Below are 11,962 nucleotides of genomic sequence, written 5' to 3' on the forward strand. Positions count from 1 at the left end.
TCTATCCTGGAAACTTGCCTGGTCTAAAAATGGTGTGGCATTATTTTGGTTTTGAACATTCATATCTATAACAATAGGGTAGTGGTCACTACCCATCGAGTCCTTCATCACTTTCCAAGAAAGGATCCTCTGTTTCAGTTGAATCCCTCCCTGTTAGCTCCGCTCCAAAGTACTTCAAGACTGTTCTGTAAAAATTCCCTCACCCAAACTCCCTGAATTTCCCTCAGACATCACCAACTGTTATATATACCTCAATCAGTATTATCTGAATTTGCTTTGTATCACTGTACACTCTATTAGAATACAAAGTTTATTTTTTAATCATCTACTTCCATTATAATTTTGAGAATATAGTTTTAAAATGTTATTCCAGGATTGGAGGTATTTTTTGTATTGTCCAAGATATGACGAGGTATTGTGATCGTGTTTTTTATAATGTTGTATGAGTGAACCACATTACAGGTTTTTAGACTAAGCCTACGATTTGTACATAAATTAATTGTAGTATCTAAAGCATATTGGCTATAACTGTCAATTTTATTGGGGGTTTTCATGCCTATTTAAGTTTTTTCATGCTCTTTAAAATGAGGGGTCAGTTGATAGGTGTTTACATTTCAAATTTTTGGGTTGCCCCCAAAATTTCACATTTTTGGGGGACCCAAAAAATTTTCGATATCATAAAATGAAACTTCCTTTCCATATTGCACCACTACACAAAGGATATCTCCTTATATTACCTATAGAAAAAAGTAGAGGGGGCCCTGACTTTATATTCACCCTGTATAAATTTTCAATCAGATCATCAAAAATCTGTCGAAGAAGGAGTCGTATACCATTTGTTTGACAGAACAAAGATTTTATGTTCATACAAAATATATCTTAAAGGGAGATATCAAAAACATTGATTTGGATCTTTAAAAAATGGATAATCTAAGTCTGTCGTAAATAAACGTAAAAGAAACATTAGATAAAACATAGTCAGAAAATAAAAACAAACACAAATTTACGTACATTCCAATCCCTTATGTGACGGGATCATCTAAGAAACTTAGATGAGTAGCCTAGGCAGAAATTATAATATTAAAACCGCTTTTAGGACACAAAACACTCTTACACAAAGTTTCGTAAAAACAAAATTGCACACAGGACTTAAAAGACTGTTTACAGCATTTAACGTTCTTGTAATAGAAAATAAATAGAGTAAGGGAGAAAATACTTCTGAAGAGAGAACACAAAGAACACTGAGAATTAAAGAAAATACGAAAACGAGCTAATAGAAAAGTCTAAAATTCATAACATCGCTGGTCTGAAAATTATCACATGAAATGATATGAAGTCATTTTAATACACCACAAGGAGAATTCCTTTACACGCAATCTTAGTGAGATTTCATATATAAAACTAGCAGACTAACCTGTAAGACAGCCTTCGGTGGCTTGGCCACATTTATATTAAAATAAAAAAAAGAACTAACAAGGAGACCTAAAATTATTTTAGCAATAAAACAAATCTCAACCAATAAAATTTGTACACACATCATTAGATTAAGGTCCAGGACCAAAACATAGCGCCGGAGGCGGCTGCCTTTACTCTTTCCCCTTTGGGCACCGCCTCCTATCTAACCGCCGCGAGATTGTAGGATGTTCCGTCATTTCTCTTTAGTATCCCACTTTTACCTGCACCAGTGTGAAGTATGATAGTTCTCTTAAATTCGCGTGCTCGTGACATGCATAATATGCAGTGATAACGCCTGGGTTTATTTTCTCCTCTCTGGACTCCTAGTAGATTTCAGGTATGTTTCACCCATTTGTTTTTCTTCTTGTAATGCAGTGATTATTTTTTCCCTGATAAAGAGAGTAGATGTAACCATATAAACGTTGTGTTATACATTTTATAACATATAACAATAATAAATGACCAAAATCCTAGATATCAAATGCTTCAAATAGATCCATGAATATTCAGCAACTTTATAGTTATGGATTAAAACAAAGATTTGGTAAAAATTATAAGAACTGATTGTTCATTTATTTTTGCGAACATCATGCTGGTATTCAGTTTAATAAAGTCCGGCACAACCCTAGAAAATGTCAGTTTATTAGGAAACATGTCATAGATGAAAGAAGAGAATAATAGATTAGGAGAAGCAACGGTGTAATCAAGAAAATTTTAGCTGGTGTTATTATTTTAATGAGAACCTATCATCTTTGCCACTTGACAGTTTATCGTTTATTCTTGTACGGTACAAATAATTAACAGGTCTCTTTCACTAATTGTAGGACATCTAAAATTCGCAATCTGCTTTCAAATTTGAGTTTTGAAATTATTCTGCTCTCTCGATGGGTAATCTAAAAAGTACTTTCATTGGAATTTACAAATAATTATTAAAACTATTACTAATCTCGTGAGGATGAAAATCCGATTTACCTGTAGGATTAAGTTTTGTCTGGTTTACGTGTGATTTTCTTCGTTTATTACTTCACATGATATTTTATGAACATTTCAGACCTTTAAATTTGTTTGTCACAATATTTTTTTGTATTTCTACTAATTTAGAATTATACAAGTATAATTAATTTCTAATTCCTTCTTATAACTTAAGTGTGACAACTACTAAGGCTTAGAACGTTTAGTTTTATCCTCTTTGAGTTCTTGGAATATTCAGTTAGTGTGTTGCTCTTTATTTTTTGTAACATCAGGAAATGGTAGATTGAAAATAATTTAAATAAGTTATCAAACAGTTATTTTATCTTCAGCCGGAGAGAACGCTAATTCCCAATCTTTTTTCTAACAAAGATATAATATTTTACAGTTTAAAAATCCGAGACCATGATAGTCTCACCATGGTCATGTAGGTCAAGGTTGCAGTCACCAGGAATTTGGAAATTGATGCGGAGAGCCTGAATGTCCGCAAACCAGCCTAATTAATGTGGCTGGAGCAGTCTAGCGACAGTGCTCATAACGGAATGTGCGGCCATCAGGCATCTAATAACGGCCCGAATAAAGTCAATAATTTATTTATTTATTTATTTCCTTCCAACGGTCAAAAACCAATTTACATTATTATTAACTTATAATAGATGATTAAAACATACTTAAACAAAAGGGCCAAACCAAACATGCAACTGGACTCTAAATCAGATCTAGGCATAATTAACGTATAACTAATGTAATAAGAAAGTATAAATTATATTAAAAATTAGTGAAAGTATATAATAAATTAGTAATAATATTAACTTAATACACTACTGTAAGGTGTGATACAATATGGAGAAACAAACAGACAAATTATAACAATGCAAATAAACTATACAATTATCAACAACAATAAAAGATAAACTTTAAATGAATAACAAGAGTAAAAAAATATTAACATTAATGACTGATAGTGGTAAATAAAAAACTGAAAAAATACAAAATATTTAACTTAAATGCATATATAACTTAAATGCATGCACATTACTGTCTAAGACGTGACATATGAATAAATAAAGAGATAAATAATAACAGTGCAAATAAACTATATAAAGTAAACAACAATGGGGAAAATACTTTAAGTAAATAACAAGAGTAAAATATATATAGGTACCAACAGAGAAAAAAACTATAAAAACAACAAATGCAAGCAATAAAATGTAAATATATAAACCAAGAGGCACAGTCGTAATTATAAATGTGTAACAAAAAACAACCAGAAACAATAACAGAGCAACACAACAAGAATAATGGGGGGAAAGTTATCAGACGATATGCAAGTCATGACAGGCTAGTCTCAACTCTCTCTTGAAGGCATCACAGCTCATACCAAAGAAGTCCAGATGTCTGGGGAGGTTGTATGCCAGGCGTTGAAGACGTGGAAAAGCACTGTGGAACATGTACTGTGTGGTGTAGTGCCGCCTTGCAAACAGCTGGGGGTGACAAAGAAGACGTGATGCCCGGAAGTCCAGCAATTCGAGCAGATCAGGTGCATCAATGACAGAGCAGATCAACTTCTTCAAGAAAAGCAGATCATGAACTATACGTCTTGAATGGAGAGGTTCCAAGTTAAACTGAACTCGAAGGTCATCAATCGGCACATTACGGTACTCAAAGCCCAGCCGCAGCCCAATCAAACGAATGAAGCGGTTCTGTATGTTCTCAAGCCTATCAATGTGACCAACAAGGTAAGGGTTCCAGACAGTAGAAGAATATTCAAGTATGGGTCGAACAAGGTGGACGTAGAGGATGTTCAGAGCTCGGACAGAAAAAATATCACGACTGGTCCTAATAACAAAATAGAGTGCTACATTAGCCTTTTTGGAAATGTGATTGATATGCTCATGACAACTTAGGTCGGAAGCAAGTATGACACCCAGATCCTTTATTTTAGAACAACGTGCCAGGGGTTGATTATTAAGGTAATAATGATAAAGAATAGGAGTATCCGACCTAGAGAATGTCACAATAGAGCACTTGGAAATGTTCAGAAGCATATCATTAACGTCGCACCATTCTGCAAGCAAATCAATACTCTCCTGTAGGGACACACAATCCTCCACAGATGAAATTTCTTTGAAAATTTTAGCGTCATCAGCAAAAAGTAGAACATTTGAACCCACACATTGAACCAGATCATTAATGAAGATTGTGAACAACACTGGCCCCAGTAGGGAACCCTGAGGTACACCAGAAACAGCTGGGAAAGGTTGGGATAGTGAGCCCGCCACTCGCACCTGAAGAAAACGGTCCCGTAGATAACATCCCAGCCAACTCAAGAGCGCCCCACCGACACCAACAGCTCTGAGCTTAGCAACAAGGTGGTTGTGACTAACTCGATCAAATGCTTTCGAGAAATCTGTGTAGATGGCATCAACTTGGTGTGAGTTAGAAAACGCTTTGAGGATACTATTTTGAAAAGATAAGAGGTTTGAAGTGGTCGAACGCCCTTTGACAAAACCATGTTGTTCAATGTTGATAACATTCTTGAGGCTGAACATCAATCTTCGAAGGACGAGCGATTCAAAGACCTTAGCCAAGGTTGACTGGATAATTATAGGGCGATAGTTCTTAATATCAGAAGGAGATCCAGACTTTAAAATAGGTGTTATATATCCAATCTTTAAATTAGTAGGAAAGATGCCAGCAGCCATAAGAGCGTTGAAATAAACTGTGATATGAGGCGATATTACACCGCAGCAATGCCTCAGGATCATAGGAGAGATATCATCGGGGCCAGCACCCTTGTTTGTGTCGAGCGACATCAACTCAGCCTCCACTTCTTCACAGGTGAATTGACATGAAAATATAGAAGTTGTTGCTTCAAGGTTGTATACTGGTGGATTTTGTGACGAGGACCTGTAGACCGAGGAAAAGAACTTGGCGAACAAATCACAGATACCCTGTGGGTTGTCCGCAAATTCATCATCAAGCTGCATTTTAGAGGGAAGAGACGGTACCCTCTTAGAAGATTTTATATGATTCCAGAAGGCACGAATGTTTCCCTGAATAGACGAGTCAACAGTGCGGATGTATGTCGAGTAGCATTCTCTCGCCAGTTTTTTGCAGGTAGCACGAGCACCACAGAACTGAAGATAAGTCCGATCATCAAGACTCTGTTTGAAGCGCCTATGTAAAGTCTTCTTTTTGATTATCATCTGTTTGAGATCGGGAGAAAACCAAACAGGGAAGCGCTTGATTCCCATATATTTGGGTGGGCTTGCTTTTCTAATAGTGCAACTTAACTGTGAGCAAAATTCAAAAAAACCTATGGTCAACAGAGTCTGTAACATCAAGTAGAGGGTAATTTAGGAGTTGCACCCATTCAAACACGAAGTTAAGGTCACATTTTCTTATATTGGGAGTAAAGACACCATAATTCAGTTCTTCTTTGGGGCGCACGAAGATTTCCATTTCCAAAGCAGGATGATGGCATTCGGCTGCAAGGAGCGGGTCAGAGGCATTTAGGACGCGTAAGGCTTCAGAAGAGAAGACCAAATCGAGAAAAACACCTCGCTCATTTCTGATGTAGTTATATTGGTTGAGATTTAGGAAGGACATAACATCGTATACAGTCTGTGCAGATAGATCCAAGAGGCAAGAAGAGGGATTAGACCAATCAACATTTGGTAGGTTGAAGTCCCCCACCACCAACCTGATGTTAAAGATAGGATTGGCAACAAAGAGTTCCTCAAGTAGGGAGGAGAATTCAATGTACTGAGATGAGTTCAGGTTGGGGGGTAGATACACACCGCCCAGGAAGAAAAAGGAGTTATTGAGCTTAATGGTTGTGAAGACACACTCAATACAGCCACTGGACGGGTGGAGCTCCCAAGAATCGAGATCCTTTCTGATTGCCACCAAGACGCCCCCACCACCAGTTTTGAGACTCGATAAAGATGATCTATCGCACCTGTATACAGTATAGTTGTCAAATCCAAGTTCAGAATTACTGACATCGGGTGTGAGATTGGTTTCAACTAAAACAACAATATCGTAGATCGAATGGCTTAGAGATTGGCGAAGTAGTGAAAACTTTGTTCTTAGACCATTAACATTTTGGAAAAGCATGCAGAGTTGGTCTTGACCGTTGGAAATTAGGCGTTTTTTGGCTTAGATTTAACAATTGTAGGTATGCCATTGACATATCTGATTGTAATATCGGCCTCACCACTACTCTGCCTGATTTTAAGCTGATCCCTTAGGGCATTTAAGTGTTTAGTTTCATTGGGTGTTCGATCTCTGGATACTTTTACATCTTGAAGGATACCATCAACAGTTATAAGGCGCTCACTTGAAAAGTTACGAAGTATTTCCAAGGCGTCACTCTGGCTTTTCAGCATGGCTTTCAGTGGCCGGGCCTTGTTGGAAGCAGCCTTTCCAAGACGAACGGTAGGGAATTTGTAGGAGATAAGTCCGGGGCAAGTAGCTTCAAAAAGCTTAGCGGTAAGTCTTTCATCATGGGATTTTTTAGCCTCAGTATCTCTGCTGCTAGATTCCGTCAAGTTATAGACCATAACATTGCAAGCTCGCCTGGAACGATCATTCATCTCAGAAATGATGTCCTCGGGTTTTAAAACCTGTGACGCCTTTGCAGTCTCAAGAGCATCGAGGCGCTTTTCCGTACATGCGATTCTATCTTCAAACGCAGTTAACTTAGTGTTAAGAGCATCAATCTTGGTAGGAAGTTCCATTAAGGTGTCCATCTTGGTGGAGAGCTCGGATAGCAATGAGGCAAAACCTGCTATTTGTGATATAAGAATATTAATGGGTTTCTTATTGTCATCTTCACAGTCAGACCTAAGACATTCCCACTTAAGACTCTGGTCGGCCGCCAAACGATCATATTCAGCCTTAGATATTTTAACACAGTCCCTATGGAACCATCTACCACAAAAGTCATCGCATTTGATTCCCTGTTGGCGTTCCGTAACCTCTCGAAGACAGACGCCACAAGAGTACTTTATCGGTGTTGCCATTACAGATATAGCAACCCAAGCAGTGGAGATAGCTGATTCAAAAATTCAAAAACAAAACAAATCCACCCCTAGAAAAAAGAACAAGAGAGCAAATAATAACCCTTCAAAAAAGGCGAAGAGATAATACAGTGGATAATCATCATAATTGCAGGATTCATAGGGGCTGAAAATTACTAAGTGCTTCTCATAAAGTGTTTCGGTTTCGGCCAACTTCAGGTGGACTGCAGAGGTCAATGCTTCTGTTTTATGTGTACGGAGGCGGGTCACAGGTGGGACGATTGTAAGGTAGAAGCCCGGTGTTGTCTCGGCTTGGAGCTTAATGTACCCCCCCCCCTAAAAAACTGAAACACCTTGGTATGTTTGCTTGTTTTTTCTTCCAACAGATTCTGGGACAGTGCCAGTTAAAACGTAAGATTACAAAACCGATTGTCATAATAAGCGACCAATACCGTGACAGGGACGGACTGTACTGGTTCTGTGGCACTCTCGGAACCACTGCAATCTGGGTGTCTAACACGAACGTGTTCGGAAGAGCTCTGGGATCTGCCGGGACTTAGTTTGGATGAATAGCGATGACGTCACTATCATCAGCTGCTATTTCACACCCAATGAAATCGTAGCTCAGTCAGTGGAAATTTGATTGTCACCGGCGATTTTAACTCAAAGGCAATCGAATATGGAATGCAATTGTGACAGGGTCTAGAGGTAACTGCATTCTGGAGATGGGTGGACGGATTGCTCTTGCTGTCGTGAATTAGGGGAATACTCTCGCATTCCGACGGTTGGGATACGTCTTTACTATCAGGGATGTTAATTTTTCGGTGAAAAACATCCATAGAAGAATTTACTAGATGGTGATGGAGTACTTTACTGGGCCTGATCACTAATATATTATCTTCAGTAACGTGCTAACGAATCGGGAGTTCCGGTCTGGACAACGCCAACGACCTCAAGCAAAGGTCGCTTCAGATTCAGCATCTATGTTTTATCATCTAATGTCAAAATGAATCTATAAAAACGATTGGAGAAATCAGAATTTAATGAAAATGAAATCCATCGAGAATGAGAAATACTCTAATTGTGTATTTTTAGCTAAAGAAAGATCGTTAATGTAAATTTGTGTATATAAACTATCGTATTATTTCCCATTTCTTAGCACTGTATATTTAATTACGGTCGTAGAAAGGCTATTCAGTGGCCATGAGAAGTTGATTTACTGTTGATTTAATGTTTTTATTTGTTCATCTGTACATAGGCTAAACTAGGGCTACATGGCTCCTTTTTGCATTTAACCTCAAATAAATTATGCACTATAATATGTGAAAATAAACTTGTTACAAAATGATATAATAATATTACACTTTTTGTAATTATGTTTAACTTGTTTTGAACGTTTTCTACGCTATTTACGAGTATAATTCTCACCAAAAATATCAAAACAAAATATGTTTATAATCACTCTCATTTACTCTTACAAACTTCCTGTATACAGCAAATCCCACTAACCGACCAAGTGAGAAGGATCAGATTAGACAATGAGACGACCGTTTTTATGATCTTAAATATTAAGTACGTTATAGCCTCAAAAAAACTAAGGCTAAAATCAGAACATCTAATGCAAAATTGTTTTACGATTCGAATATTCAAATCCATAGAGACTAGTGCAACATTTACGGAATTAAAAAATATATCATAGTAAAAGAAAAAGAAGGATAACATGAAGTACCGCGTTGAACTTCTCACATGACAATTACATGTCTAATAAATCCTGCAACTATTCGGGTTTTGTAATACAGTTTTTAGTATTTTGCATTTTAAAAGATTATACTATGAGAAGAAAATTAGGTGCGATTTCCGCTTGATTATATTAAGTATCAATTTTTTGAAACCAACTTTAAAATAAGCAAACCCAAGATATTAGTGTTTTGACAAATCATTTTGCAGCAAATTTAGAGAATAACTGTGTTTAATAACTTTTTAAGTATAAATTTCCCTTTAAGTTTCTAACATTTTTTCCTTTCGAGGTCTGATTTTCTATCACGTAAAGTATTTCATTCAAAGTGAAAACATTTTCACTGTCTCTCAGCAGCCAGGGGGTGCGTACGTAATGTATACAGACTAGAGCTGACAAACGTAAGCAGTTTCTGTACAGTTTTTTGTTGCGTCGTATGGGTTACAGTAAAGAGGGAAAATTGCGTTAACGCAGATAAGGCTTAAGGAATAGCCAAGGTTAAAGTACAGTCCCACATCTATCCGATAAATAGTTTGATCGAAATCCTTGTCTAACAGAAACACCCGTCTCCGGGAAAATAAGCAAAATTACATCAGTTCTATATGTATGGACTGCCTTAAACTAAGGATTAATGCACGGCCCCCACTGCGACTGACCAAGATCTGATTAGTACAGGCCAGATTAGTACTACAGTGCTGCCACCCATCATCAACCGCTATGTTATATTATACATCTGGCTGGCCGTTTACTCCTTACGTAGTCCTCCTCCGTAGACTAATGGATATAGTCTCGGCTCTCAAACTGAGAGATCACGGGTTCAAATCCCGGGGAGGGCCAATCATGCATAGACACGAATAAATAGTGTACTTTGCAAATAAAATAATAATAATAATAACACAGTGTACTTCGAAGGCAGAATAGCTAAGGCTTACGTATTTATCACAGCTGATTGATTAAAATTGTTAGAACCACCTGCCATAGGTTACATGCTTCACACTCTTTTACTGTATAAAATGTCTTATAATAAGGTAAGTAATAATTACTGGAATTTTTACTACAAGTGTGAACTAGTGATCATATGATTCTATATTCTAGCTGTGGGGGCAGTTACGGTAAAGTTGAAATACAAGATAGTACAAGATAATTACAAGATAATTTTTAACAAAATAATGTCGAAAAATTATTGTAAAAATGAAAGGAGTTTTATTGTAAAAAACAAAAAAGACAATTAAGCACATTGATTAATAGATGTATACAGTTCTTATAAACAATAAACAAACGGGTCCCTGCTCTCTGTCTAAATATTTTTATTGATTCTTAAATCCTTGAAACCTTGCTCTGACAATGAAAATCAGTCGTATATTATAATTAAATCTAACATTTATCTTAAATAATAAATTTCTATACGCCTTATTATAAGGTTCACTATTGAAAGAAACATATTTATATGCATTCATAGCTTATCTAACTTATAAACAACATTTTAGTTTATAATAAAATGTTGGCATTTATCGTGAAATAAAATGCATACTAACATAAATTTACAGTGAAAATTGTTATTAATATCATAGATAAAAGCTTACTCTTATTATGTATTTATCCATGTGAATTTTGTGTAATTCATACTATACTTTTATATTGCTACCTCAGGGTACTTACTACTATAATTATGTTTCAGTTCAGTAAGAAGTAGTATAAATTAATTATTATAGTAAAGTTGCTTACTTTTGATGCTCTAAAAAAAATGTATCCGGGTTTTTGTTGAACTCATCATAATGTTTAATATTACAGTAAAACATAAGTTTATTTAAATAACTGCATGAATATGCCTGCCAAGTTTTATTGAAACTTAATAAAAATAATAAAATTAGCAGGGTGATTCAATTTTTAACTCAAATTACTAACTCAAAGAATATCTTTGAATTCTTAGTAATGTTTGCGTTTAATTTGGAAAATTGTTTCTCAGTATATTATAAAGGTTTCATAAGTATGTATGTCACTTCTCAAATCTAACGTTAAGAGAAAAGAAAAGACTTGAACGAACGAACTAAACTTAAGAAACAAAATGTCCACTAGCAAGTATGGCACTTAATTATCTTCAGTTGCAATAGAAAGACTATACATATTAACGATGATGAGGACGAACGCACTCCTATTCGTATTGAACGAATCGTGGTGACCGCACGGGTCTTGTGACGTCACAGTACCAGCACGCCGGACTGTACTAATCTGTAATTTGGCCTTGGGCTGGCCCATCCCGGTTTGCCAGTCCTTATGGGCATAGGAACGGAGATTGCTATGAATTAATCTATTGATAAATAATATTGTACCATCTTCACACCTGCTACGAGACACTACAGGGCAGCATTTTTAATACGTAAATACCTAATTTCAGTATAGTAAATGCTACTTATGAGCATTTATCTTTTCGGTGTATCTAAGAGTAATACTACTTTGCGTGACTGATGAGAAACTTGAAATTTAAAAAACTACAATTAAATCTTTTGAGCAATCAATTGCTGCGTTGTTTTTCATTATTAATTAATACCTTGAATTTGATGTACAACTCGACCTTTGCTACCATTTGTTTTTGCTATCTTCTTACCGCTCGTCCTCTTCGATCGTTCTCTTGATGTCTCTGTTTGTAGCTTAAAAACTTGATATTTATAAATATTATTGATATAAAGAGTATTATTAATTTATGTATTATCAACGCGCTGACTAACTATTTGGCTACCTTTTGTTTGGATGAAGTTCGACGCTGTCCCTTGGGCCG

Source organism: Homalodisca vitripennis, chromosome 4, assembly GCF_021130785.1.
Source record: "Homalodisca vitripennis isolate AUS2020 chromosome 4, UT_GWSS_2.1, whole genome shotgun sequence".
Classification (NCBI taxonomy): Eukaryota; Metazoa; Arthropoda; class Insecta; order Hemiptera; family Cicadellidae; genus Homalodisca; species Homalodisca vitripennis.